The sequence below is a fragment of the Camelus dromedarius genome, chromosome 22, assembly GCF_036321535.1.
Source record: "Camelus dromedarius isolate mCamDro1 chromosome 22, mCamDro1.pat, whole genome shotgun sequence".
Classification (NCBI taxonomy): domain Eukaryota; kingdom Metazoa; phylum Chordata; class Mammalia; order Artiodactyla; family Camelidae; genus Camelus; species Camelus dromedarius.
The window spans coordinates 18,940,225-18,967,089 of record NC_087457.1 but is presented as its reverse complement, the minus strand read 5'-3'; the positions used below and the strand labels follow the sequence as shown (position 1 = coordinate 18,967,089).

At 42.0% G+C, this 26,865-nt stretch overlaps 1 long non-coding RNA gene across 1 annotated transcript in view; it reads left to right on the top strand.

The window, feature by feature from the left end:
* The window catches only part of LOC135318905 (uncharacterized), an 80,412-nt gene extending 58,513 nt beyond the window's left edge, over nucleotides 1–21,899 (top strand). Inside the window, exon 3 of the long non-coding RNA XR_010377337.1 lies at nucleotides 21,792–21,899. This is a non-coding gene — a long non-coding RNA (uncharacterized LOC135318905). The remainder of the gene's footprint in view (nucleotides 1–21,791) is intronic.
* Nucleotides 21,900–26,865: the final 4,966 nt, after the last annotated feature.

Below are 26,865 nucleotides of genomic sequence, written 5' to 3'. Positions count from 1 at the left end.
AAGAAGAGAAGATTGAGACACAGAGATGTATACAGGGAAGAGCATGTGAAGACACAAGCCAAGGAGAGAGGCCCCAGAAGAAACTGAAACTTCTGACACCTTGACCTTGGACTTCCAGCCTCCAGAACTATAAGAAAACAAATTTCTGTTATTTAAGCTACGCAGTCTGTGGTGCTTTGTTATGGCAACCTGGGCAGACTAATACAGTGCCCCAGCTCATTTTCTCAACAGCGCTGAGAAAAATTCATTTTGAGGATAAAAATTACCCCATGAAGGAATCTGTCCAAAGCCATGAAGCTAAACAGGATCGTAACAATCAGGTTTTTCAAAGCCCTATATACCTTTTTTTTTTTTTTCCAGTCTACGGTTTTAAAAACAGTTATCCTAAACAATAAGCTTGATTCCTGTGGAAGAGCAGTTCTCACCCCAGCTTCACACCACAATGAACTAGAGAGATTTGAAGGAAAATTACCCATCTCTGGGCTCTACCTCCAGAGTTTCTGGATGGTTGGTTTGCAGTCGGCACTAATACCCCACCCCAGTTGATTTTAATGTGTAGCAAGGGATGAGAAAAACTGCTCTAAAAACCAGTTGATTAGAAAACCCCTGAAAATTTCCATCACTCTATTTCTGCCTTTTAAAAGACTCAGATTTCAAAAATTCATTGTATATTGTTCCACCAATGTAAAATAGATTTTTTTCCTCCAAATATCTCTCCATCCTTTCAGTCCCCAAATCATTTTAGAGTTGATATTGCACCATTTAGTGAGAACAAACTATTTAGTAATTTCCTCACCACTGATCAATGCAAGTTACAAAATGGCAGCTAGCGTTTTAGGGAGCATTTTTAAATCCTCAAGTTTCAGCAAGCGTTTATGTCTAGAAGAAACTCCATTTGGATAGGGGTGCTCTGTATCACCCTAATTAGCAGCACAGCAACGCAAGCCCTGTAGAGAACTGGCCTAATTTGGTGGAACTGGGTTGAGAGCCAGGTTTCTGGAACTTGGCAGCGAGTGAAAGCACTACAGGCACCAATTAGCCAGCGTTGCCTTCAACCCCTAGCTGCTTAGTGGCAGCCTTTTAATGTTTGTTGGTTTTTCATTAAAGATTGATCTGACTCTGCGGATTTCTAATGTCCTTTTATTTGGTAAGTCAATGCCAGTCTGGCAGTAGCACATACACAAGATGTTAAAAAAAAAAAAAAAAGTCTTGGCAGAAACTGACTTTCAAAGTTCAGCTCTATAATTCCAGAAGAAAAGAGATGAAAAAAAAAAAATGGTGGTGGAGTGAGATGCAAGCCCCTCCCTCAAGGCAGTGGGACATCTAAGGGGCTGAGAGGCACAGCTGCTCCTGGGCCCTGGAGTTGGGGGGAGTGGAGAGGAGTGAGAGGTTATCTTGAGCAGTTTTTCCCAAAGGATAAAAATCTTAATGCTGTCTGTTTCCTACAATAGCTTTCAGGTTATTACCTTGGGTCTTAAGAAAGGAAAGTAGGTAAGTAAGAGGTTAGTTTGGCCTGTGGGAGAAAGAAAAAGAAGTTTTAATAGTACATTCAAGCTTCATTGCCAGAAGCCATTGCAGCGGCCAGGGTAGACAAAATTGCTTCAATACTGAATTTTCTGCCTCTTGAATATACTGATTGGCTGGGTGATGTAACCTGCCTAACCAATCAGATCGAGCCTCTCTGGGGCAACTCCAGACTAGCTGGAAACTGAACCTCATAATTGGCAAGATTCCCATCGCCAATTTATCTTGCATCTAACGAAGTATCCTGACTATAATTTCTGGCAGGAGCTCATGATGAGAGTACTTGTTAACAGCCTCATTGATAATTTGCCCTAAGTGGTTAGGACCACTGTTGTTTCTGCTGTGGCAAACTGGGCTTCCCTAGGGTTGGTGGTCTAAGGAGTTGTGTCACCTGCAATATGGCCAAGGGCACAGAAGAGTTTAAGACTGGTAGTCTTATCCTCTAAGGGCTGGCTAGAGCTTTGTTTAATATGGCTTATGTTCTTACAGCTTGAAAAGTCCTGCTTCCAGGGGTTCAACAATAGTGTCTGTTGATGCCAGCCTATCATATCATATCATATCATATCATATCATATCATATATGATATATATCTTGATATATACCTATACACTCATATATATATACTTCAGAAGTTAACAACAGTGTCTGTTAATGCCAGCCTTACTATATATATATTATATGTAATAAGCCAGACTTTTCCAGTTAATATATTTCAGCTGGAAAATTCCTGTTTCCAGGGGTTTAACAACAATGTCTGTTAATGCCATTATTAACAGGGTCTTTGCTTGCTGTTCTCTCTGCCTGAAATGTGTTTTCCCAGATCTCTGTATGCTTCACTCACTGACCTCTTCAGGGCTTCACTCAAAAATCACCTTTTCCTTGACCATACAATTTAAAATTTCAAAGCTTCCCCCACTGCCCACATTTCATATGTTGTCATTTTTTCTCCTTAGCTCACACTTTCTAAGGTACTATATATTTTATTTATTTGTCTTTTATTGCCTGCCTTCCCCCACTAGGCTGTACACTCCACGAGGGCAGAGATTGTGTAGAAGTGACACATAATGAGCAGTTAATAAATATTTGCTCAATGAATAAAATAGTCATATTTATTGAGAGTACACTGAGTTCAAGGCCCCATGCTCTTTGCTATGGAGGATACAAAACCATCTAAGACAGCCTGTGTCTTCCAGGAGGTCACCAACCAGTTGGCAAGGAAATGAGAGCTAACAGTATAAAACACTATGGTAAGTGCCAAATGAATGATCTGGATAATAATATGAGCAGATGTCAGAGGAGGGAGAGACCAGAAAGGGACCATGTGGTCAGGGTGGGCCCTATGGGTAAAGTGAGCCTTGAACATGACCTTAGAAGAGGAAGGCATTGGGTAAGTGTAGAAGAAGGGAGAGGGTGTTGTAGGTGGAGGCTTTGCCTCCTTCAGTGACTTTGCTGATAAGACACTTAGCCCTGGTAGTGCAAAAGCCACAAGGGATGCTCTGATTCGCACCTTAGCCTCCACCTTGGTCTTGTTGCCATCTGGACATCCTCAGATAAAAATGCTCAGGCACCTTCCAAGTGATCTGGTCACCTCTAGGCTGGGCAAGCTGTAGGACTGCTTCCTTGAGCTAATGACCCTAATTACCTAAACTCCCCTAATGAATAAGGGGAACACTCATGCTTCCCTAGCACTGGCTTCTTGGAACTTATAACTTACTTGTCTTATAACCGGAAGTTTATATCTTTTGGTCACCTTCATACATTTTTGCCCACCTGCCCCCCGCCCCTGGCAACCACCAATCTGTTCTCTGTATATATCAGTTTATTTTTTTAAATCATACAATATTTGTCTTTCTCTGTCTGACTTACTTCATTTAGCATAATGCCCTCAAGATCCATCCATGTTGTTGCAAAAGGCAGGACTTCCTTCTTTTTTATGGCTGAATAATATTCCTGTGTGTGTGTGTGTGTGTGTGTGTGTGTGTGTGTGTGTGTGTGTGTGTGTGTGTGTGTATCATATCTTCTTTATCCACTCATCTGCCAGTGGATACTTAGATTTTTTCCACATCTTGGCTATTGTAAATAATGCTGCAGTAAATATGAGCGTGCAGGTATCTTTTCAAGATAGTGTTTTGTTTTCTTCAGATGAATACCCAGAAGTAATCTTTCTAGATTATATGATAGTTCTCTTTTTGATGTTTTGAGGAACCTCCATACTGGCTGTACAATTTACATTCCCACCAGCAGTGCACAAATTTTGCCCATTCTCCACAACTCCATCAACAGTTGTTATTTCTCATCTTTTTGATCATAGCCATTCTGACAGGTGTGAGGTGATATCTCATTGTGGCTTTGATTTGCATTTCCTTGATGATTCGTGATGTATCTGTTTGCCATCTGTATGTCTTGCCTGGAAAAATTTCTACTCATTTTCTCTGCCCACTTGTAAATAGGATTTTTTTTTCCTATTGCGCTGTATGAGTTTCTTATATATTTTGGATATTAACCCTGTATCAGATATGTGCTGCAAACATTTCTTCCATTATGTAGGTTTTCTTTTCATTTTGTTGGTGGTTCCTTTGTTGTGCAGAAGCTTTTTAGTTTGATGGGGTCCCCTTTGTTTATTTTTATTTTGTTGCCTAGTTTTTATTTTTTATTGCCTGCTTTCACCACATTGTAACTGGCTCTTCTTTTGTCCAAAAGACAGGACACTAGCTGGTTAATTATGAAAGTAAGAGCCACAACACAAACCCAGCAGAAAGTCTGTGGGGAAAACTATTTCAGTTTAAGTTTAGACCCACCAGTTAACACTTCTCTTCACTTGCAACTAAACGCACATTAATGTTTTGATAGATATTTAAAAAGGGTATGATGATAGTTGGAGATTCCTTCCATACAAACCCAGTCTCCCCTGGATTTGGAATCTCAATTAGAAAAATAGACTTCAAAAAAAATTGTTTACCAAAAACATTTAAATTCTTAGGCAAAAGAGGCTTTCTTACTCTTTCCTTTTTTTCTAGACTCTGACCCCGTGGAAGAAAAGATATCCTATTTGGAGACAGTCCTATAGCCCAAAAGAGTCTCTCTTTTCTTTGGTGGGCTCTCAGAAACCACTGGGTTACTTGAATCTCAAATTAACCCATGTGTAACATGAAATCAATCAGGGAGATTTTTTCCATGGAAATTATACAATTTTGTAGGAGTTAGTTTACGCTTTTTTCCTTTCTAATCCAATACAATTCAATAGCTCCACTCAGTCCTCTTCTAACACACACACTCACAAATAGGAGGTTCCAAATCATTTGCCATTTAGCAAGTGTTTCCTCCTATCCTTTGATTTACTTCTGTTACATTTAAAGTAGACACTGCACTTGGTTGGAAGGTATGACTCTAATTCAAACTCAGCCCTCCTGGCCTGTTCACAAGGGAAGTTTTGCTGTAAAAGATGAATTGCGAAGTACTAGCTGAGTAGAACGAAAACAGTCAATGCAATTGGCCTTTGGTGCATTTTGGAGCTAATGATACTGAAGTCAATATGACTGGAAAAGAAAAATAAATGTCAATCCAAATACCAAAAAAGGAATAATCTACTGCAAGACTGCAAGAATCCTAAGCAGTTCCCAGTGCTCTAAGACTGCTCTGAGAACCATATCAATACACTAGACTCACGGTAATTAAAAAATCTAAAAAGCCGATACTTATTTTGTCCAAGGCACAAGTGGAAATCCAACCTGGACTATGAACAAATTAACACAAAGTTCTGATCGTGCTTAAGCTGGGGCAGTTAGAAATTATTCTTGAAAGAGTATTTCTATCAAGAACTTTTCTTCTAAAGCTCAAAATACTAGATAATCATAAAAGTTGGAAGGGACTTAAGAAACTATCTACTTGCTTCATTTCATCGATTTGGAAGCTGTGTCTCAGAAAGCCAGACAGAGAGTGACACGTGATGAAGTCAGAAAGGTGGGCTGCGTCCAGAACCCTGCAAGCTATGACAGTGAGTTTGAGTTTTATTTCATGTGCCATCAGGAGACTTTGGAGGGCATTAAACAGTATAGTCACCAGATCCAATACGTGTTTTCAAAGGGTAACTCTGGCTGTTGTGTGGAGAATATATGTGGAGCAGAGAGCATTAAGGAGACCAGTTAGGCTGGTGGGAGGGTGCAGGAGAAGGGGACGGTGGCATGGACATCGGACGTGGGAGGCAGAAATGGAGGTGGAGGTAGATGGAAGGATTTAGGGTATATGTTAGAAGTGGCACCCACAGGACCTGCTGATGGGGTGTGAAGGAAAAAGAGAAATCAAGGAAGCCAGTAGCTGCAAAGACTGGCAGCAAACAGGTGTTTTAGCTGGAAATGACAAGTTGAGTTTTAAATATAGGACATTTAGGTTGCTTGTGAGACACATATTTCTTTAAACATTCTCTGATTTAGTCTAACGTTTGCCCCTATGTGCCTGAATTAAATGAGCTTCCTGTGTCATGCTCTAGAAACTTCACTCAAGTTCTTGCCTCTGGTTCTTGGACAAGAGTCAGTTGTTCTTCAATGACAACAATGATGTCATAGACTTGAGAAGATGTCCTAATTTCCCATCTAGAGATGCCCCTCCTGGTTTCTTGTTGTGTTCAGCTTTTCTTTCCCTTTATAGACTGCCCTGGGGCATCTGCATTGCGGGTGGGAGAGGCAGTGGGGCAGGTAGACCAAGGAGACCCAGAAGGCAGAGAGACAACTGGGTCATAGGCACCACCAGGTGACCCTCAGTAGCCCTGGATTGAGTGGTTGGCATTTCTGTTTAGGTTGGGGCAAACAGTGGGTAGTCGAAGAAAATGAAATTGTATAGAAGATGTTTAGTTTGGAGAAAACTGAAATGAGGAAAGGAAGCCAGCAACTTGTCAAGGGAGAGGAGAGGGGACCAGAATTGCCTGTGTATCCGATGGAAAGAACCCAGAGGAGGGTCTTGACGAACCAAATAGATGAGCTCATTTCCTCAGGGACCAGGAATCTGGAGAGGGGATGCATTCCAAGTTGCGTTGATGGAAGATACTGTGAAGAGAAGTGAGCTTCCCAGATAAACAGGTAGCAGAAGACCTGGGCTGAGGGTAGAGGACAGGTTTCAAGGACTAAACAAAGCAGTCTAGCTTTATTTGCTTTTAGGGTTTTTAGTTTGTTTGTTTTCTGGGGTATTTTTTAGTGCAAACTAAGGCAATCTGATCTGAATGCTCAAGATTATATATATGATTTTCCCCCCAAGGGTTTTTATATACCTAGTATTCCTACTATCATCATGTAGTTGAAATTTACTATCTGCTCACTAATTTCAGTTTGTAAAATGGTAAAAGACCATGGGCACTGGAGACAGAGCCTGGGTTTGAATCTTGACCCTACCATCTACTAGCTATGAAATTGGACATGTTACTTAAATCCTCTGTGTCTCAACTACCTCATCTTTAAAATGGGAGCAATGACAGTCCCCACCCAGTAGGGCTGTTGTGAGGATAAAAGGAGCTAATAACTGTTATGCCCTTGAAGTAGTTCCTGGCACATATTAAGCCCACTAAAATACCATTTCCTAGAGGGAAAAGAACAGAGGAGAAAACGGGGCAACAATTGTAGCTTCTTAGTCCCCCAAGTTTTTGTGAGATTAAGGAGAAGGCCAAAGTGAACACAGGTGACTTTTATCACCTCATCTTGGTATGCTGGCATAAGCGATCTTCTCTGCAAAGACAGAGAGCCACTGGGTCATCTCTTTCCTACAATAGAGGAAAAGGAGGGTGACTACATGAGTCAATTACACAGCATGTGGAAAATATAAAAACAGCAGCACAATGTCTGAATGTGCCTCCTAAAAGCATTGCTAAGTGATTCACCAAGCCTGAGACATAGGCAGATGGTGAGATCCCTTGAAATGCCACAGGGAAACATCTGGAGGCTTTACAGATTAATAGCATTAGAAAGATGCTATTAGGAATATCCTGCATTAGAAACATCCAACGCCTGACTTTTGCCACTATCCCCTTTGGTTTATGCCATTTCTCTCCTGAGGAAACAAACTTTTAAAAATTATTTTTCAATGTTAAAGGAAGAATTATCAATCCATTCAGGAAAACAAAATCATTCTAATTTACCACCTTTCATGGGAAGACAGCCTGTTGCTGCAGGGCTAGATAAATGGCAATCCAAAGCTACAGAAATGGAGCCAGCAACATGGTCAGGTTCAATTATTTCGTCTTCACTCAGCCAAGTAATTGATATCTGATTATTTTGCCTGATGGGTGTTGATGGAGAGGGAGTGATTTCTCCCCAGGCTGGACCAGCATCATGAGCAGCTTCTGGACTGCTGCTCGAGGAACAAAAGAATGTACAGGGCAGGCTCACTGGGGTCTGTGTCCCCAGACCAACCCACCTGGAGAATGGAGACCGGGCAGCAACCTCCCTGAGTTCAGAGCAGAGACCATCCCCAGTCACCTGTCCATCTTCTTGCTGGGAGTTTTTACCCCAAATCAGCCTCTTTGACAGTAAAACCTGTCGGTTCTAGATCCAGAACATGCTGAAGCAACTTTCTGCTTGGCAAAGAGAAGTGAAGTGGTGAATTTTTCCCCCTCCTGTTAACAGAAGTTGTTATGACAATGACAATGAACATTGCTTTTTTAAAAAAAAAATGAATAAATAAAGTCTATCTTTACATGAGTGCTTCATTTCATTCTGTTTCATAACCTTGGTAGCAAAATGGCTATTTAATGAAGGATTTGTAAGAATCAGGGGAAAGCATCCTTCAGATGCCCATCTCAAGCGTGAAGTGGAGATATTCTGAACAGCGGTTTGAATCATTAGGGAATCTCATCACAGTCCAGGGACGTGGGATTTCAGCACTAACCTGAACAAAGAAGTGAATTAAGCAGCTAATTATCATCACACAGGCAAACAAATTCTAGCCATTCAAATTGGCTTCCTTCAAAATTGCTGTTTGTTTAACTTAAATAATGCTGTAAGACTTACTAATATAAACATCCCTATTTGCCAGAAAAGCCTTCATAGAAACAAAGCTCCAAGATTCAAGCCAAGATTGAGACTAAGAAACATCAAAGAAACACCTCATCATATCAAATATTTTCGTGGAGCCTTGCTGGACACCTGGCAACTACGAGGCTGTCTGGCTTTGATGACAGTTCAGCGGGCAGAACTCTTAGATACCTGCCATATCAGCAAACTGTTTTCTCCAAAGAGATAATACCATATATTGGTCAATAGGACCCATACTGTTAGGATGAAAAACAGACTCTTGGGTTTTTTTAGAGTAAAAGGTGATGACCTTCTGGTCCAGCCCAGAGAGGTTAAGGCCCTGTGTGGCCTAGAGCACACAGTGAGTTAGGGGCAGACCCAGGATATGAAGCCATGTTTTCTGGACTGCCAAGTCAGGGCTCTTTCCACTTCAGTGAGCTGCCTCTTAGGGAGCACATTTGAATCACTGGAGTTAAAAAAAATTCAACAGAAATACTCAACTTACTTTACACTTGAGAGAGACAGCTCTCAAGTGCACAGGAAAAAAGCTCCATCTCTCAGAGCCCACCTTGCCCCAGTTCAGATGGAACTGCTGTTTCTGGAGGGGGGTGAGGTAGGTGAAGGGGGCAGGCAGTGATTTTTGGCAAGTCTGAAGGCAAGCTGGACATGGCTCTAAAAGGTCCTAGTGTTCATGACAGTCTCAGGAAGTACTATGCGCTTGTAGCCCACAGACTGCAGGAGCTGAGTGATGAGGAGACATTCTGTTTAGAAGGGACAAGATGGGGGGATATGTTCTCTTCAGGAGGGGAAATTCACAGAAAAGTGAACTCTGTGGGTATGTTTGTTTAACTACATCTTTACTATGAGTCCTTACTATGTGGAACACATTGTACCTTTTCATGAAATTATTATAAAAGGAGATGTGGGTAGATGGAAGTGGGGATTGAAGATTTTGTTGAGAAATGAACTAGTGAATTGGTGAAAGAATGATTAGTCATCTCTCATTTATCTGGACTCTTTGGGGGAATTGGGTTAGATGGTTTTTCCAGTTACTAAGACTTCCTACTATAGATGTGAAGTCACCTGATTTTAACCGTGTTACATGGACATATTTTTTGTGCATGAGCATATTTTATGGAACACAATTTTACCTTTTCACTGATTGTTTTACTATATACAACTGTGACTTTGGGGCTTTGGAAATGTGAGCTATCTGTCCCCACCCCACAGTAATTTTTTTTTTTTTTAATCAGAGCTTCTTCTAGCTCCTTCCTTACCTTACCTATCATCACAAGCGTGTATTACTGTGAGCATGACATCCTCTGGGTACCGGGAAACAACAGTGAACAAGACAGATATGGTTGCTTCCTTTACGGAGTTTCCAGTCTAATCTGGAATTCAAACAAACCAAGCAAATAATTACAATCTGAAGTAAATTCTATGAAGATAACTGCTAAGATAGAGAGTAATGTTAGAAAAGAAGTGAGTATTCCTGTGTGGTGATTCCTGAAGAGCTTGCTGTGAAGGTGATAGTTAAACCACATCCAGAAGGAGGAGGCAAGCCTGGCGTAGGGAGAACTCTTTCCATCCCACTTTCCCCTCCATCTCGTTGCTAAAGTCTGCCAGCAAATATCAAAAACACATGTCTGTTAAATCATTAATCTTATGTTTGCAGAAAAATAGAGATGTTGCTCTTAAGGGGATTTCCGCCTTTCCTTAGGTGAAAATATATAAAGTTTATGACAGCTATTTTATTCACTTTTCATCTCACTTTGGAAAGATGTGCAAAGCACTGAGCCCCAGGGGAATAAAAAATGAATCATGCATGGTCGCTTCTACCTTAGGAATTGTATTAGTCAAGGTAAGCGAGGCTATGTTGCAATAACAAGTAATCCCCAAATCTTGGTGGCTTAATGTACTAGTAGTATATTTCTCACTCACGCAATTTCCAAAGTGGGTCAGCAGCTCTTCTGGCTAGTTCTCCTTCAAGTCATTACTCAGAGATCCAGGCTTCTTTCATCTTGTGATGCTGGCCTCTTTCCGCAGAAAGTGAAGAGTGGGCTGGAGGCTTATCAAATATTTTTAAAGACTAGTTTTACAAGTTGCTTACATTACTTCCACCCCATTCCATCGATTAGAACCCAAGCACATAGCCTCACACTAACTGCAAGAAAGACTGAAAAACGGGGTTTTCTTATGTTCCCAGAAAGAAGAAGTAGGATAGATGAAGATATAGCTGGCCTCCATCACAGAAAGCTCTTAATTTAGTCCAGAAAGTCCAGCAGTCACTACAGTATCTTTATTAGGGGCAACTGTTAAAAAGCATTAAACAGAAATGGAAACAATGATGGGAGTCCACAGAGATGAGATTGATTAATTCTGATTAATCAATAAGGGATAGCTGAGAAGGGAAGTCTGCTAGAGGAACTGGGTTTGATTGGGGTCTTAAAGGATGAATAGGTATTTAAATGGTAGAAATAAAGGAGTGAAGTTAGACAACAGTGCAGAAATGTGAAAGTTCATACCAGCCAGAAGCGGTGAGGGATCTGGGAAGACTGGAGGAAACATGAGTGGGAAAAAAAAGGGACCAGATTCCCAAGGGTCTTAGATGTGAAGTGAAATAGTTTGGATTTTGTTCTGTAGGAAATAGGACATCATGAAAGCTTTTTGAATAGGTGGTTATATCATCAGATCTCTGTTTTAAAAAGATACTTTATTTTCCATGTATTTGATTGTTGGCTGAGGTCAGAGGAGAGCTTAATGACTAATAATCAGGGGTGTCGTTTGTTCGTAACAGGTAGTTTTTCTCTTCCAAGAATTGAAAACACTTTGTATGTGCTGGAGAAGCTCATGGATCCTCAGTTTCTTCAAGAGTAGCGCAGATGAATCAAATATCCTTATATGACCTACACACTTTACTGAACTGAGAAAACCTTGTACTGGTGGCACAAATGACATGTGAAAAATGTTACAGGTTGCATCATTGTAGAGAATTCTGTCCAAATGCTTTTGGGAGAAACAGAATCATGTGCCAACTCCCCAGTGGTGCTAAGAATACTGACACTAAAGTTGAGGGATTTTTGGCAACCTTTTGGGTCTGTTGTCATCAGTACCTTTGGGTTCCAGTTTTCAGCTTGTTTCTGATCAGCTAATAACAGGCATATCTTAAACTTTAACCTGAAAGGTAAATATCAGTCTCTTCATAGATTCTCAATCCTACTGCTCCTTTGTAGTGTTGATCGTTAAATATATTTCTCCATTACTGCATTTGTCTAGATGCTTGGAAATTTAGTTTAAGTCCTAACATAGTTGAAGTTTCTTTAGTTTCCTCATAGCTCCTCAACCAAAGTCCCAAATTAACCCTTTTCATTCCCACATCCCCAGTCTGGAGAATAGTTGAAAATACAGAAACATAAAAACCTTGATGCTATGTGCTCTTTCTTCAGAGAAACTTAGCACAATTCACTAGAGTAGAAGTCACTGTTGGTTCTCCACCCAATGGTTAGTTGTTTCTTTACTCCCTGCTCTCAAAGCCCCAATTTTTTCCAGATGTCCTTGGCTTTTTCCTAACCTGTCTCAGGAATGAACCCAAATTAGTCTAACCTAATCACAGCAATCTTGTGCCCCTTGTCAGTGATGGATTTAGGAGTGACCCAGTCTGGACAATGGTGCAGTACAGGCCTGCTTGGAGGTTTCTTAGAAACATTGCCTTGATTTTGAAGAGCTCTGATGCCAGTGTTCATTTCTACTCTTCCACTGGATGATGTTGTGTCAAGATATGGTGGCTGGAACAGCAGGGGCCACCTGGTAGCCCTGGAGGAACCCAGCTGGAGCAATGCCAGCACCCTGAGGATGACGGAGTAGGAAGACGAGAGGATCCGAAGGTTCTGGTGGCATTGCAAAGTCACCAGCTTAACCAAGCCCAGAGATGTGCTCCATCAGGACCTATTTTATGTGAGACAGTTCATTTTCCTTACTTTCCTAAGCTGATCAACATGGAGTTTTCTGCTACTTGCCGCAGAAGTGCTGTAACTGGTAACAATGGTAATTCACCTCATTTCTCACCATCCTAGTGAGGAAGGCAGATGGTCAAAGCAAGAGTGTTCACGTTACATCACTGTAGGCTATAACGTGATCAGTGCCCTTGAGGTTGCACAAAGCAGGTTCCAGAAAGCAGGCGGTGAGCAAATGGCTTGATCTGAGTCACAGAGGGGATCAGGAAGAAAGCCAGAAAGAATGCAGCCAAGATAGCGGCTTCCTTCTCAAAGGCTAGCTAGAGCGTGGAACCAGGCACACCCAGCTCTGATTCCTTTTGCCCATAGACTTGGGCCACTTTACTCAGCATCTTGAAGCTTCAGCTTTTCTCATCTGTAAAATCTGTCTCACAGGTTGTTCTGAGAATACAAAATAATGCATGACAATTCACCTAACGTAGTGCTTAGAGCCCATGCAATCTAGGCACTCAGTAAAGGCAACTTTTATTTCAGCTGGGAGATGATGCCCAGGCTCCCAACCATAACATTAGCTGACACCTCCATCACATCATATAATTACTACTTCTTTTTTGTGGTGGGAACATTTAAGATCTAGTCTCTTAGTAACTTTCAAATATATAATACAGCAGTATTTAACTATAATCACTGTGCTATATATTAGATCCCCAGAACTTATTCAACTTCTAACTAGAAGTTTGTATCCTTTAACCAACATCTCTCCATTTTCCCCACCCCTTGGCCCCTGGTAACCGCCATTCTAATCTCTGCTCCTATGAGTTCAGCTTTTTTAGATTCCACATTTGAATGATACCATATAGTATTGTTCTTTCTTTGACTTATTTCACTTGGTGTGATGGTCTCAGGGACTGCCTATGTTGTTAAAAATGGCAGGATTTCCTCCTATTTTATGACTGAATATATGTCTTATCTGTTCATCCATTGATGGACACTTAAGTTGTTTCCATACCTTGGCTATTGTGAATTAACATGCAGTATAAATACCTCTTTGAGATTCTTTTTTCATTTCTTTTGGATATACACCTAGAAGTGAAAGTTCTGGGTCATATGGTAGCTCTATTTTTAATTTTTTAAGGAACCTTCATACTGTTTTCTGTAGTGGTTATACCAATTTACATTCTCACCAATAGAGCACAAATGTCCTCAAAACCCATTTTCTTAAGCTGTATTGTCACCTACGAACAGGAAAACTGGGTTTGTAAAAGGCATTTCGACTGACTGCCATGCTACTTACACAGACGCTGCAATAATTTTTTCACAACTACTTGTTAGCTTCTAGTTTGAGAGAAAGAGAACTTAAAAAAAACCTGGAAGATTCTTGCTTAGAATAATTGCTCATTAGAACCCCATTTCATTATAATTGTACAATTCATCATGCTGAGCACTTCATTAGACATATTGTAAAAATCCTGACAACTTGAATATGCTACATTGAATACTGAAATGAATCTGATTTAGAGCTTTACTGTTTCTTGAGGGCATTTTCTATTAATGCATGTCTGAAAAGCCAGAAAAGTGAGGGTCTCCATATTTCCTTCTGGAGGTCATTACTGGAGATGTGTTTTTAAAAAAATTATCTTGAAATAGGAAACTTTCTTTAGCACAGAAGGAAAAAAATAGTCCATAAACCTGAAATAGTCACAGTGAGGCCACATCTGTCTTTACAAATACAAATAGCTCAGAATTATCTGCAATTAATACTTAACCAAATCTTTTTATAGTGCTGTTAGGGACTTTGGGGTGAAGAGAGCAGATTGAACATTTTCATTTATCTCTTTCTCTTTTTGAAAGCCTACTAAAATGACAGCAACGGGGGCTTCAGAAGGGTTTAAACCCACCAAGACAGGAAAAATGAAGGGGGTGAGCAGAGCAACACAGTCCCAGAAGCTGGAGGCAGATGGACAAGGACTGTTGACTTTCCAGACCCAAGAACCAGAATCCCAGGCCAATGGAGTGGAAAGTAAGATGCAAATTCACTGCACCTCAGTATCCCCCAGATACTCAGGAGTCTGCTTGGGAAGCATTTGGATCCCCAGATCTCTTTCCTCACACTGCCCAGTCTCCACTGGCACAAGTCGAGAGGTTTTTACCTCTGGAGAGAGTGGAACAAAGGGTCTCTAGACTGGAGGACTCTAGAAATAGTTGAGGGCAAGTCTACTGTAATACAACAAGGGGATCAAAGGAACATTTCCATACCCACAGGAGACATCTCACCAAGCCCTCTCAGGCTAGGAAAATGCTGGCGGCCGGGTCTAGACCCTAAACACCTGATTGGAAGTTACTTCTTTGAGGAAGGTGGCCATCCTAAGGAGAAATACCAAAAGATATCTATCTTGAAGAGTCCCCAAGGAAACAGCCGGTCAGAGGGGTGGTTCTCAAAGTGTGGTCTCCAAATCCGCAGTAGCAGCATCACCTAGAGAGTTGCTGAAAATACAGATTTTTGCACCCTGCTCCAGACCTGCAGAAGCAGAACCACTGAGGTTGGGGCTCTGAGATCTACTATAAGAAGCACCTCCCCTCCCGCCAAGTGTATACTAAAGTTGAGAACTACTGCTCTTCAGCAAAGTTTAATGTGGCCATAAAATTTCCCTTCCTTGTAAATATGAGCAGACAGTCAAGGATGAGCCGATATCAAAAGAAAAATGGAAGACCAACTAAACTGAAATAAAAAACAATCTTAGGGGGAAACGAGACTATTAGGGAAAAAAAGAATTAAACTTTGAAAACAGCTAACATCAATACCCTCAGAGAGGTGAGAAAAAATACCCATGAAACAAGAGGTTCTGATTTTTTTTAAAAGAAGGGATCCTTTAGAAAACAATAAAAATGAGTTTTTGAAAATTTTAAAATATGATAGTAGAAATGAAGACTTCAACAAAAAACTAAAAAGTGAAGCAAAAAAACAAAAAGATAGAAAACAGTGGGGAAAACGAGGGTAATCTGAGGATTAGTCTAGGAGAGTGATTCAGAACCAGTCTAAGAGGATGAACATCCAAATAATAAGAGATCCAGACAAAAGAAGCAGAGAGGAGGAAATAATGAAATAATTGAGAACTGTTTCTCGGCACTTAAGAACATACAGCCCCAGATTGACAGGACCCACCCCATGTCCAGCCAGTGGATGAACATAGATTCATATCCAGACAAGTCACTGTCAGATTTCAGAATGCAGGAATAAAGAGAAGATCCCGCAAGTTTCCAGAAAGAAAAGGTTAAATTTTGTAATAAGAATGGGATAGTGGTCACTATCAAAGTATCAAGTTCTGATTCTTGGGGACACTTAGCAGAGAGGTACCTAAACCAGGGACTTGTGATGACAACTGTTTCGTCCTCTGCATCTGCTCTCGCCTTTCTTCCATCTGGGCTTCACCTGTGACCAGAAAGTTCTCTCTCCTGAAGACTTGTCTCTCCAGCCTGCGCCTCTATCCTTACCTTACTAAGCAAACCCTTTTGTTCTCAGTGAGGCTTCATCTTACCTCAGCTCTAGAATTTCAGTCTAGAGGGCTTGGGGTAGAAATCTGGGTGGGGGGAGTAGGAGGCCAGCCCTGGGGTCTTGTCTTCAAGCTGCATTCTTAAATAACTTAGATTTCATATCACTTTAAATAACATGTGTCAAGGTGATTTTATTTACTCCAAATGTAAGGTTAAGAAAATATTGCTTGCCCCTATCAAGTGTTATTGTTACTGTTTTTATTTGGGGTGGATTGAAGGACTGATGGAGATTGAGGCCGTGGGCCCAAGGCCCTCCCTCAGCCATCCTTGGCCCTACGTCCTGGGATGACAACAGGAGCAGTCATTCTTCCCAGGAGCTAACTTGGAGGCTGTTTGGATGTGCCTTCTTGTTCCTAGGAATGAATCACCTCAGGTCTGTCCCATTCGAAGTTTCTCTCAGTGAACCTCGCTCTTAGAAGCCGCTCCCATAAGCTGCCCAGCTGGGCTCTTTAGAGCTGTCTTGCTGCAATACTGCTTTCTCAGAGAACTACTCTTAAAGGGATTTATTCAAAAACCCCTACCCAGATTTGCCAGGGGAGGTATTCTGGGTAAGAGAACAAGGATACACTCCTACTTTCTCAGCTTCATTGGGTCGAGCCTTAAGGCAGGACCCAGATCCACTGACTTTTTGAGTAACTTTTTGTTTAGTATGGTGGTTTAAAGCCTGTCTCGGGGTAAGATAAGAATGAGTTCAAATCCTGGTTCTGCAAACTCCCTGGAGAATGGGACAAATTAACCTTACTCAACCAATGGTGGCGAGGATTAAACGAGATAATGTATGCAGGGATTAAGCACATTAAATCCTCAATCAGTGATAGTTCATTAGCAACATTAACCAGAACTCTCTTAAGTTTCCTCCTAGGAAAGAGCATGGCAGGAATAGTCCCCTGAGCTTAAGTATCTAGGAAATGAGGCAAAATCCCTATGTCCCTTTATTTATATTCTCCCCTTCTCTTTTCCTTGACACCCCCCCCCCATACTGGACTAAGTCCAGTCTCAGCACTAGCTCTGAATACCCCACTAACCTGAAATACAGAAAAACAGACATACTAGGTGGTTAAAGAAAATGTAGAAGACAAAATGAAACACAATATACAGTTTTCCTCCCCCACTTTTTTTCTAGAAGTGTGTCTCTGTTTGTCCCTAACTTTTACCAGTGGGTAGAGTGATAATAAAGATAGTTGTCATTCTCAAGTACTCACTATGTGCCAGAGTCTTTTCCTAGCGTTTTTGCTAAGATTATCTTATTCAAGCCTGAAGCCTCATGGGAGTCCTAGGAGATAGGTACCTTTGTTATTCTGTTTTGGCAGATAAGAAACCTGGGGCTTAGAGATGACAGCTAACTTCTGGGGAGGCAGATAGCAGCTCAGTGTGTGGAAGAATACCCTAACAGTTTGGGTTCTCGAAAACATGGTGGTCGGCCTCATACACTAGGGACTTCATGGACTCCACCCATCTTGTCTTTTATGGCTTCTAGGAAAAGTGTACAAATGGTTAGTTTTCTTCTTGGTCCCATGTAGCTGGTAGGAAATTTTCTGTATGCCCAGGGATACGTCTCTGTTCTCTGCCTCAATGTTTAGAGCTATGCAGCACTTAGAGATAGTCCGTGAGAACTTTGAGGCAGGGACTGTCATGCTCAGTAGGACTCGCTGACTTGACTTTATTCGTTTCCCCACCCTCCAAGCCCTTCAGAGGCAAGGACTGGGTCTCAGACACTCTTCCCTTCCCCAAAGGGACTGCATAACAAAAGCAACTCTTCTAGCTTTGCTACTCTACATTTATTCACTTTTTTCCCCCAAATCCTTCAGTTCCCTCTTGGTAAAGCTATTCCCAACTGATACATCAGGAGGAAACCTTGGCTAAATGATCTGCAGAGTTTCAACAACTCTGAAATTCTGTGATTCTGTTGTTATATAACTTAGTGTTATATAAAAGATGAAGGTATGCATCACAGGTTTTAAGGGAGTCCAGAAATGTCACTGGATGTTAATGCTTTCTTGGACTCTCTTTTAGGCGTTGACAGCTAGGGTCACATTTCCACTAGGCTGAGGAGAAATCCAAGGGGAAGTGACCTCGAGCTGGTCTCATGCAGGCCACTCTGTGGCCGACTGAGAGCTCCCTTTTGACCACTGCATCCAGCCCAGCCCTGCAGGGTCCGTGAAGAGCGACTGAGGATAGACCACTCTCAGAGGGGATGTCATGGGTAGAGCGTGAGCTTGGATAGCAAACCCTTTGGGGTCCGACTCTCAGCTCTGCTACTGACTTGCAGTGTCATCCTAACACTCAGGGTATTTTCTTTCAGTTTTCTCCTCTGAAAAATGAGAGTGTGCCACCCTCTTCATAGGGCTGTTGTGGGGAATGAAATGATCCACGTACGTGCCGACCCCCGGCATCATGCCCATCTCATGGTTCAGCACTGCACCACTGGTAACTGTTGGTAGTAGCATCGCTAACAAAGTCAAGTTGCCCTTCCTGTTTTAAAGTCTCACAGCGTATCATGCAGGGCTTGGGGCTGGTCTCCTAGACATTGGGACTTTGAGTCTCATGACCACTGATTTGCAAGAACTAAACCAGGAATAGTTATGGCCATCCTTACTGTCACTTTTTAAAATCAGATTTAATTTTATAAATTTGAATGTATTATTAATTTGGGCTCTCCATTATTATCAGTGACAAAGAATTTTCTGACTGGTAAAGTTAACCAAAGATGGACTGGCCTCTTCAGTGGTGGGAGGGCTCCTCACCATGGCAGGGGTGGCTTAAGGGTAAGGCAGAGGACCACTTGGTCAAAATGTATTAGAGGACATCGAAGGACTAGTAATGGTTTGTGTTGATGACTTAAAGTTTTCTGTGATTCCAAATGTGCCTCAGAGCTCTCTGAGCAGCCCTGGTAATTTGTCGTTTTTGTTTCAAGTTTCTTTGGTCTTACAGACTACCCATCAAGGAATAGAGAATCTATAAATAAATGTTAGAAGCAAGCCCGTAATTGATCAACTTTCAGGTTTTCCTTGGTGAATTTTCTTGAAACTCATTTCCTGTGTACAGTTTTATTTGTGCATCTCCAGGGGAAAGATCTCTCCCCTGATCTTTGAGGAGGGGTGCAGATGCCTCCTAAACTCAGCCCTGTGGCTACAACGTCAAGGCAAGGAGGCAGCAGTGCTACTTGTAGATAAGAACCAGCACTGGCTGAGCCAACGGCCAAACCTGTGAAATGAATACAGATTCCATGCCAGTAGGAAGGAGGAGGGCAAATGACTGCCAGGCCTGTGCATCAACCAACTCAGCGCCAGTCCCAGGCCACGGAGCACTGTGCTTAGATGCTTCAGTTGGATTGCTTGAGTATTGACATAGCCTTGTAAACTGAGACCCTTCAAAGGGGTGAAAAGAAAAAATAGGTTTAGAGGAATGTTTACATAGAAGTTTCCCTTGGGTTCCAGCTGCCCAACTGAATTAGCATCAAACCGTTGCCCTGGAACAGGGTCATAAGAGTTGGTTTTCCTGGCCTCACACAATGAGCGCAGTCAATATGGAAGCTGTCTGGTTTTCATTTGGAAGAAATTTACATTTGATCCCACCCTCACCCCCATGCTTCTACCCTCCTGTCTGTTTCACTCTATCATTCTGAGGCCCATATATTCGCAAAAATGCCTCCATTGCTCTTTCCCCTGGTGACATGGCTATAGAATTTCTCTCCCTCAGTCTTTCCTCCATCCCAAGCAAAACTTCCATTTGTGAGATCAGACTGGTATGAATAAGGAGTTTGGAGGGAAAACACTGAGTGAACTAATTCACATTAAAAAGCAAATAGCTGATAAATTCTTAGAGCAGTCCTAACACTTTTTATGAATTCAGTTATCTCAGTTATACAGTGTTTGGCTTTAAAAGTTAATCTCCTGAATGGTAGCATTTCATTCACTAAGACCAAGGGCAAAAAGTTTTAACATTGTAAGAGTTACCTCCTTTCCTCTGTGTTGCTTCATCTGATAATAAGGAAGTGTTGCACCTGGGAATAGCCAAGGATATTGGTAGTCCCCCGATATTCAGAGATCCACAATCAGGATAGATGAGAGTCGTGGAAGCCTCCCTGGACATACAAGAGAGGAACTGCAGCCCCACACAGGGTCCTCTCATTCCTGCTCCCCATCCGGGGGCCTCCTGAGAGAGAGGTTCTCGGGGATGGGCCTCCCACCCCTGTTAGTTCTTCCTTCCCCTTTCCTCCCTACTCGTAGTGCCAAAAAAGGAGTGTCTTTGTCCTTTCAGAGTGCAGAGGGAAGGAGCACCCCCTTGATTTTGGAGTTTTGACATTTGAATAATAAATGTTAAATTTTACCAGTGGCTTACTAGGTGTTGCTACTGTTCTAAATGCTTTAATTCATCCATTCCACAAATATTTACTGAGAGCCTCTTGTGTGCCAGGCACTGATCTAGGCTCTGCATTGGGGAGCCAACCAGAGCCTCTGCCTTTATGGAGATAATATTCTCTTGAGGGTTGCCAGGCAGTGCACACATAAACAAGACAACATACAGTGGATCAGGTGACATTAAGTCCTACAGAGAAAAAAAATCAGTTGAGGGGAGCAGACAGTACACGTGGTAAATGTTGCTATATTTAGGTCTCATTGATGAGGTGGCATTTGAGCAGAGACCTGAAGGCAGTGAAGGAGCAAACATGACAAAATCAGTCAGAGGAAACATCAGTACAGAGACCCTGAGGTGGGAGCATGCTTGGCCCACCTGAGAAAAATCAAGGAAGGAGGGGGTGATGTGAAAAAGAGGGAGAGGGGCGTACGAGGTCAGAGGAGAGAAGCTCCACAGGGCCTCCCTGGGCTCTGGAAGGACACAGGCTTTTGCTCCGAGTTGGATGGAGAACACACTTGAGAGCTTTGACCCTGGGAATGACTTGTTTTAAAAGCATCCTCCAGCTGCTGTGCTAAAAATAGACTATAAAACATCAGGGTGAAAATGGGGGGGCCAATTAAGTGGCTAGTGTAGCAACCCAGGCTGGAGGGGATGGTGGCTGTGGGCTGGGGCAGTGACAGCAGAAGAGGTGAGCCGTGGTCAGTCACTGGTTTTATCTGAAGGTAGAGCCTACAGGATTCGCTGATGGATTGGATATGGTCTGTGAAGGGAAGTAGGAAGCCAAAGACAGTCCCAAGGATTTTGTCCTGAGCAACTTCAAGGACAGAATTGACATTTATTGAGATGGGGGAGCTGTTTAGGGGAAGAGCTGGAATGGGGAGTTCAGTCTGGGATATTATTAAGTTTGAGATGCTCATGACAATCTTAAGTAAAGAACTTGAGGCAGGCATTTCGGTGTTAGTTTGACTTTCGAGGGAGGAGTCTAGGAAAAGAATATAAAAGTGGGCAGACACGGCCTTGAAACTGACAGACAGGTGAACTGAGTGTGGGTGAGTTAGATGGAAGTCCCAGCACTGAGGTCCAGGGCACTCCAGTGTCTAGAAAAGGAGGAGGACCTCAGACCTGAGAGAAAGATGTAACCAGTCAAGTGGAAGGAAAACCAGACTCAACAGATACTCTGGAAGCCAAGCAAGGAGAAACTCAAGAAAGAGGGAAGTGTCAACCACGTCAAGGGCACCGGATAAGTCAAATCAGATGAGTTGTAACCAATACCCATTGGGAAGGTCCCAGAAGTGCTAACCAGAGCTGTTCAGAGGAGTGACGAAGAGGGACGCCCCATCAGGGCATTACAGGTCTTTAGGTGTTTAAGTCCATGAGGGATAGTCTGTTATTATTTCTGTCTTGCAGATGAGAGGACTGAGGCACAAGAGAGGGCTGAACACAGCTGGATTGGAAGCCAGGCAGTCTAGCTCCAGAGGACATGCCCTTCAAAGCTTTGAACCTGAATGCTCTCAAATCACCAGTGGCCATGGACAGTGGGGAGAAGCATCTCAGGACAACAATCACAAGGTAAAGGGGACAGTGGAAGGACAGGGAATATCACCTCACCACCCTCCTCAAATCCATCTTCGCTTTTGGAGAGAAATGCTGGCTGAGATGGGCTGGGCAAGAAAGGTACCCTTTACTTTCTCAATGGTATTTTTAAGGTTCTTAGAAATTAATTTAGAGCATGCTAAATATTCTGATATTTAGAAGATATGGCATTAAATTGCCATTGGTAGAGAAGACGACTGTGGGTAGGGGTTGGTGCTAGCAGAGATGTCTTCTGTGCACTCCGCGCTCACCAAAATCTATCCAAGAACTCACTGCAGTCTCTGTGTGATGAGCAGCAGCAAACTTAACGTTTTCGGTTGTGTTCTGTTTTACTAGATTAATGTTCTTGTTAGCTGTTGTTTCATGTGGTGAACAGAATTCGGGGGCCTCTGAGATAGACCTGCTCCAAGGAGGAAGGGAGTAGGGCAGGTTACTACAGGGGAGCCGAGCTGGAAGGTCAGTGCTCTGAAGGGACTTTGTGGTCACTCCCAGGGTGGAGCAGAGGGACGTACTCCCCTCTGCTTCTTGTTGCTCCGACTTCATAGCTTCTTTCCCTGGGACCTGGCAGGGTGTTTCCAGCAGTCGGTCTGTAAACTGTTATCAGTGAAATTTCACTTACCGTTTACTTGGGATTGAGTTGTGGTGGGGTTGGTGAAGGTAGCCTGGATTCTTGTCCTTAAAGTAAGGAAGACAACTAGGTGGCTGATAGGGGCACCTGGAGGGGGTGTTGAGAGGCAGATGAGAAAGCCCCAAAGACGTGCACCCCAGTTTCACAAGTTCCAGAGAGTTATGCACTTTGCTTCTTTGGAGCCAGGGGAAAGCAGGACCACCCAGCACACAGGTGGCCATTTACCCTTTCCAGGCTTGGAGAAAAATCAGTTGAACGGAGGCCCTAGGCTCTCAGGTCTCATGAGCTGACATTCTGGAATCAGTGAGTTCTCTTTGGTGCTGGACTTTCAGTCTGAGCATTTTGAGCAATTTCAAAAGGGTCTCCCAGTGGTTACAGGGGTTTCTCTTTACAACTATTTGTTCTACTGTACTCGGTTTTCTATACATGTGTACACACACACACACACACACACACAAATAAAGTATCTCTCTTTCTGCCTCCTCTTGTCTTCTTCAAGAGAAAACTTCTTTGAAAGGGGCCACAGTTTTCAAAATGAATTATTCAAAGCTGAGTGCGCAGACCATCCTTGTGGTAAGGTCTGTATAAACCCAGGAGCTTCATTTTAGCCAGTAGAGCACTTCTGCCAAGGTTTCCCTTCCTTGTCCTTATCTGCAAAGTCAAAGTATTACCATCCTGCTGAGGAGGGTCTCAACCCCCTTCCAAGCACTTTAACATCCCTAATGTATAAGAAAAAATCACAGTTTTTCTACTAATCCTGTAGCCGTGACACTGAGCTGTAAGTCCAGCCCCTCTATTGGCAAAGAAAGAAGTCAAGGCTCAGAGAGGTAGCATGACTTTCTCTCTATCACACAGCTACTTTGAGGAAAAACCAGTTCTCCTCACTCTAAGAAATTTACTCTTGTGACCATGCCCACCAAGTAATGTCTGACTGTTCCTATGTACTAATTCAAGTGATAGAATTAATGGAAGGGCCAAAGTTCAAGCCACCAACATCAAAGGGATGAGAGCTGACATGTACATCCAGGAAATTTGATATGACCGAGGTCATGTGAAGATTCAGTTTCTGGGGATTGAGAGAACTGAAACGCTTGTTTAAATTATTAAGAAAAATGTGAATCTAATCTTTATCTGCAGTAAGCAGGGTTGGGAGCTAGGGAGCAGAGCCCCAGGATAGGCTCAGTGGTCTGTTTCGGGACAGTGCTCCCCTGACAAAGTGATGCTTGGAGAGAAATCTGCTGCAAGTATGGAATATGTTCCCTCAGTCTAGAATTCCTTGATTATTTCTTCTAAAAGATACGGGTTCTGTGGTAGGTCATACATATTTGGAACTCAGGACATAAATATTCGTTGCTTATGCCATGCCCAGAGTCTCGGAGTCACTCAAGTTCTTGTTGAATGAATGCGAATGATTCGTGCTAGATAAATACACTGATGATACATTTACATTTTTTAAAACTGTTAACCTATGTATTAATCGATAAGTTAGAATGTATCAGGAATGAATGTAGAGCCATGTATTCAGTTTCAAATAAATCAACAGGGACAAGAGGGAGGATATTTGTTTCAACAGCAGTTCAAATGAAGTGGATGTGAGAGCTTTAGTTTGGAACTCAGTAAGAGCCAAAGGTCTGAAGCACATACTGAGGAGTTGATTAGACTGTTTTCATAGAAGAGTGGTTTCTAGATCCAGGCTGGACATCTCTACACTGTGCTCTTAGGTGATTAAACCTTACCTGGAGTATTGGAGTTGATAAACAACTGTCACATCTTAAGAGGGACATTGATAAACTTAGACCATGTTCAGAGGACAGAAGGTAAGGGAGGCAAAAAGTCCAAATGCCATGACTTAGATGTATTGAAAGAACTCAAGAAACAACCAAAATTGACACCAAGGTTGATTAGATGATATGTTAAAGTTCATAAAAATGTTACGACTATGAAACAGCATCTATAATTTACCACCAAAGGACCTGGGATAGTTAAAGGTTGCATCCCCAGCATGGAAGTCCCAGCTCCCATCACCCAAAAACTATTTCGGGTATAAATTTAAATGCTGTTAAAAATAAAACCATTGTTCTCTATAAACAAGGGGCTTAATTATCCTTACTCAGAAATAAAGACCATACATATGTCATTTACCCAAATAACCATAGTCTCGTCTGAAAATGTTAGATCATTCCACCAAAAGATTTTTTCTATTGCTTCAAATTATTAATAAGAATTTTGACTGCAATAAAAGCAGTAAAATAAATCAATCCTTAATAAATAATAAAGTGCTCCTCCTCTTTTGACAATGATTTATTAATATCCTCTCATAGAACTGCTTATTCTCTTTCAGTACAGGTTTTTAATCATGTATGAATTTACCAAACCATATTTTATTCAATTAATATATTTCTATCTGTTTTAAGGAACTTATCAAATGCTTTACTCTGTCTCTGATTCCCCTTATGTACTATGAAAAATAATGAGGTTAGTATTGCACGACTGCTTTTGTGAACTCTTAAATCTTTATTTTCTAAGAAGCCTCAGTTCTTCTGTTGAAGTTTCAATGGTTTAATTGTGTCAGGAAACAGCAATTCTCCTGCTCTCACTTTGGAAGTTCACCTTTTTGAAATTTGGAAGATCCTGTTCCCCAAAGGACACCTTATAATGATGACCAGGGTTCTGGGATCCACCTCTAAGTTCTTTCCAGACTGTGAGATCCCATCTGGACTGGGAAGGGGGAAACTAATGGAAAGAGGCAGCTGCATGGGGGCAGACAAGCTCAGTTGGTGGTGATGCCTGAGGCATCGTGCTGGCAGGATTCTTAAACCTTGTCCAGGCTCAGCGGAAAATGGTGTCATCACACTGTAACACTGCCAGTCATTGGCCCCAGTGAGAAGAGTGGTTGTGTAGGAACTCGGTGTTTCTGATCTAGAGCTAAGTGTTTTCTTAAGATTCCTTTACCAACCTGAGCTTTATTTTCCTTTGATGCATTTTTGTTTCACTTTTTTTCACTTTGAAGACTTTTTCACTTTGAAGAGATAAAATTGAAGAAACATTGGAGATAATTAGTTCTGTTGTTTATTAGTTGTTGTCACTTTGGACAGGTAGCTCAACCCTACTTTATAGTGTTTGATTTAATTCTTTCTTAGGTTAATTTTATGTAGCTGTGACTATCTATACCATCTTGGTCTTCTTAAGTTGTCTTTCTGTCCATGAATTCAATCAAAGGTACTTACTACCCTTTAAAAAATTTTTTTATTGCCATAGCTTATTTTTTCCCAGTTTTATTGAAATATAATTGACATAAATGTTACATTACAAGGTGTAAAACATAATGATACGATATATGTATATATTGTTGCAACATGATTACCACAATAAGTTTAGTTAACATCAGTCACCTCACATAGATAATGAGTGTTGATGAGGACGTAGAGAAATGGGAACCCTGTGCAGTGTTGGTGAGAACGTAAGTTGGTGCACCTGCTGTGGAAATCAGTATGGAGGTTCCTCAGAAAACTAAAAATAGAACTACCATATGATCCAGCAATTCCACTCCTGGGTATTGATCCAAAGGAAATGAAATCACTATCCCAAAGAGATATTTGCACCCCACTGTATATGGCAGCATTATTCACAATAGCCAAGACATGGAAACAACCTAGGTATCCATCAGCAGATGAATAGATGCCCCTCAGTTTTTAATTTTAAGGTTTCATTCCTTTAAAAACTTCTCCAGACTCACTTACTCTCACAATCTCATGCGGCCAACCTTTTATTGCAGATCAGATTTTTGCCCCCACCTCACCCTTTGGACTGCAGACCTTAGGTTGTCCTGTGGTTCCCTTGACAGCTTTTGCCAGGAACATGGCTGGGAGCTCCCTGTGCTTTCTGCCGACAGCCTCAGGCCAACCACTGTTCACTCCTGTCCTGACGCTCCCACACCCACACCCACCCAGGCTGGACAACACAGCTTCCTAGAGTGGGAAGATCAGAGGGTGACATTCAACTTGCCATCACTCAACTGAAAAACCTATAAAACCTCAAAACAGCTCTATCAATACAAAATATTCTCAATCCTAAGATGCAGGATATTTGAAGACAGCATCAATTCAAAAAAGTTTTTCAGGGAAAAAAAGTACGAGATATGCACTTGGATTTACAAGGGATTGGATATCAGAAATGTAAGTCTGTCTTAGGATCAGGGAAACGCGGTGTTATTTGTTAGAATTCCACCCCTGCCACCACTTCCTTGTGTGACTGGTTCCT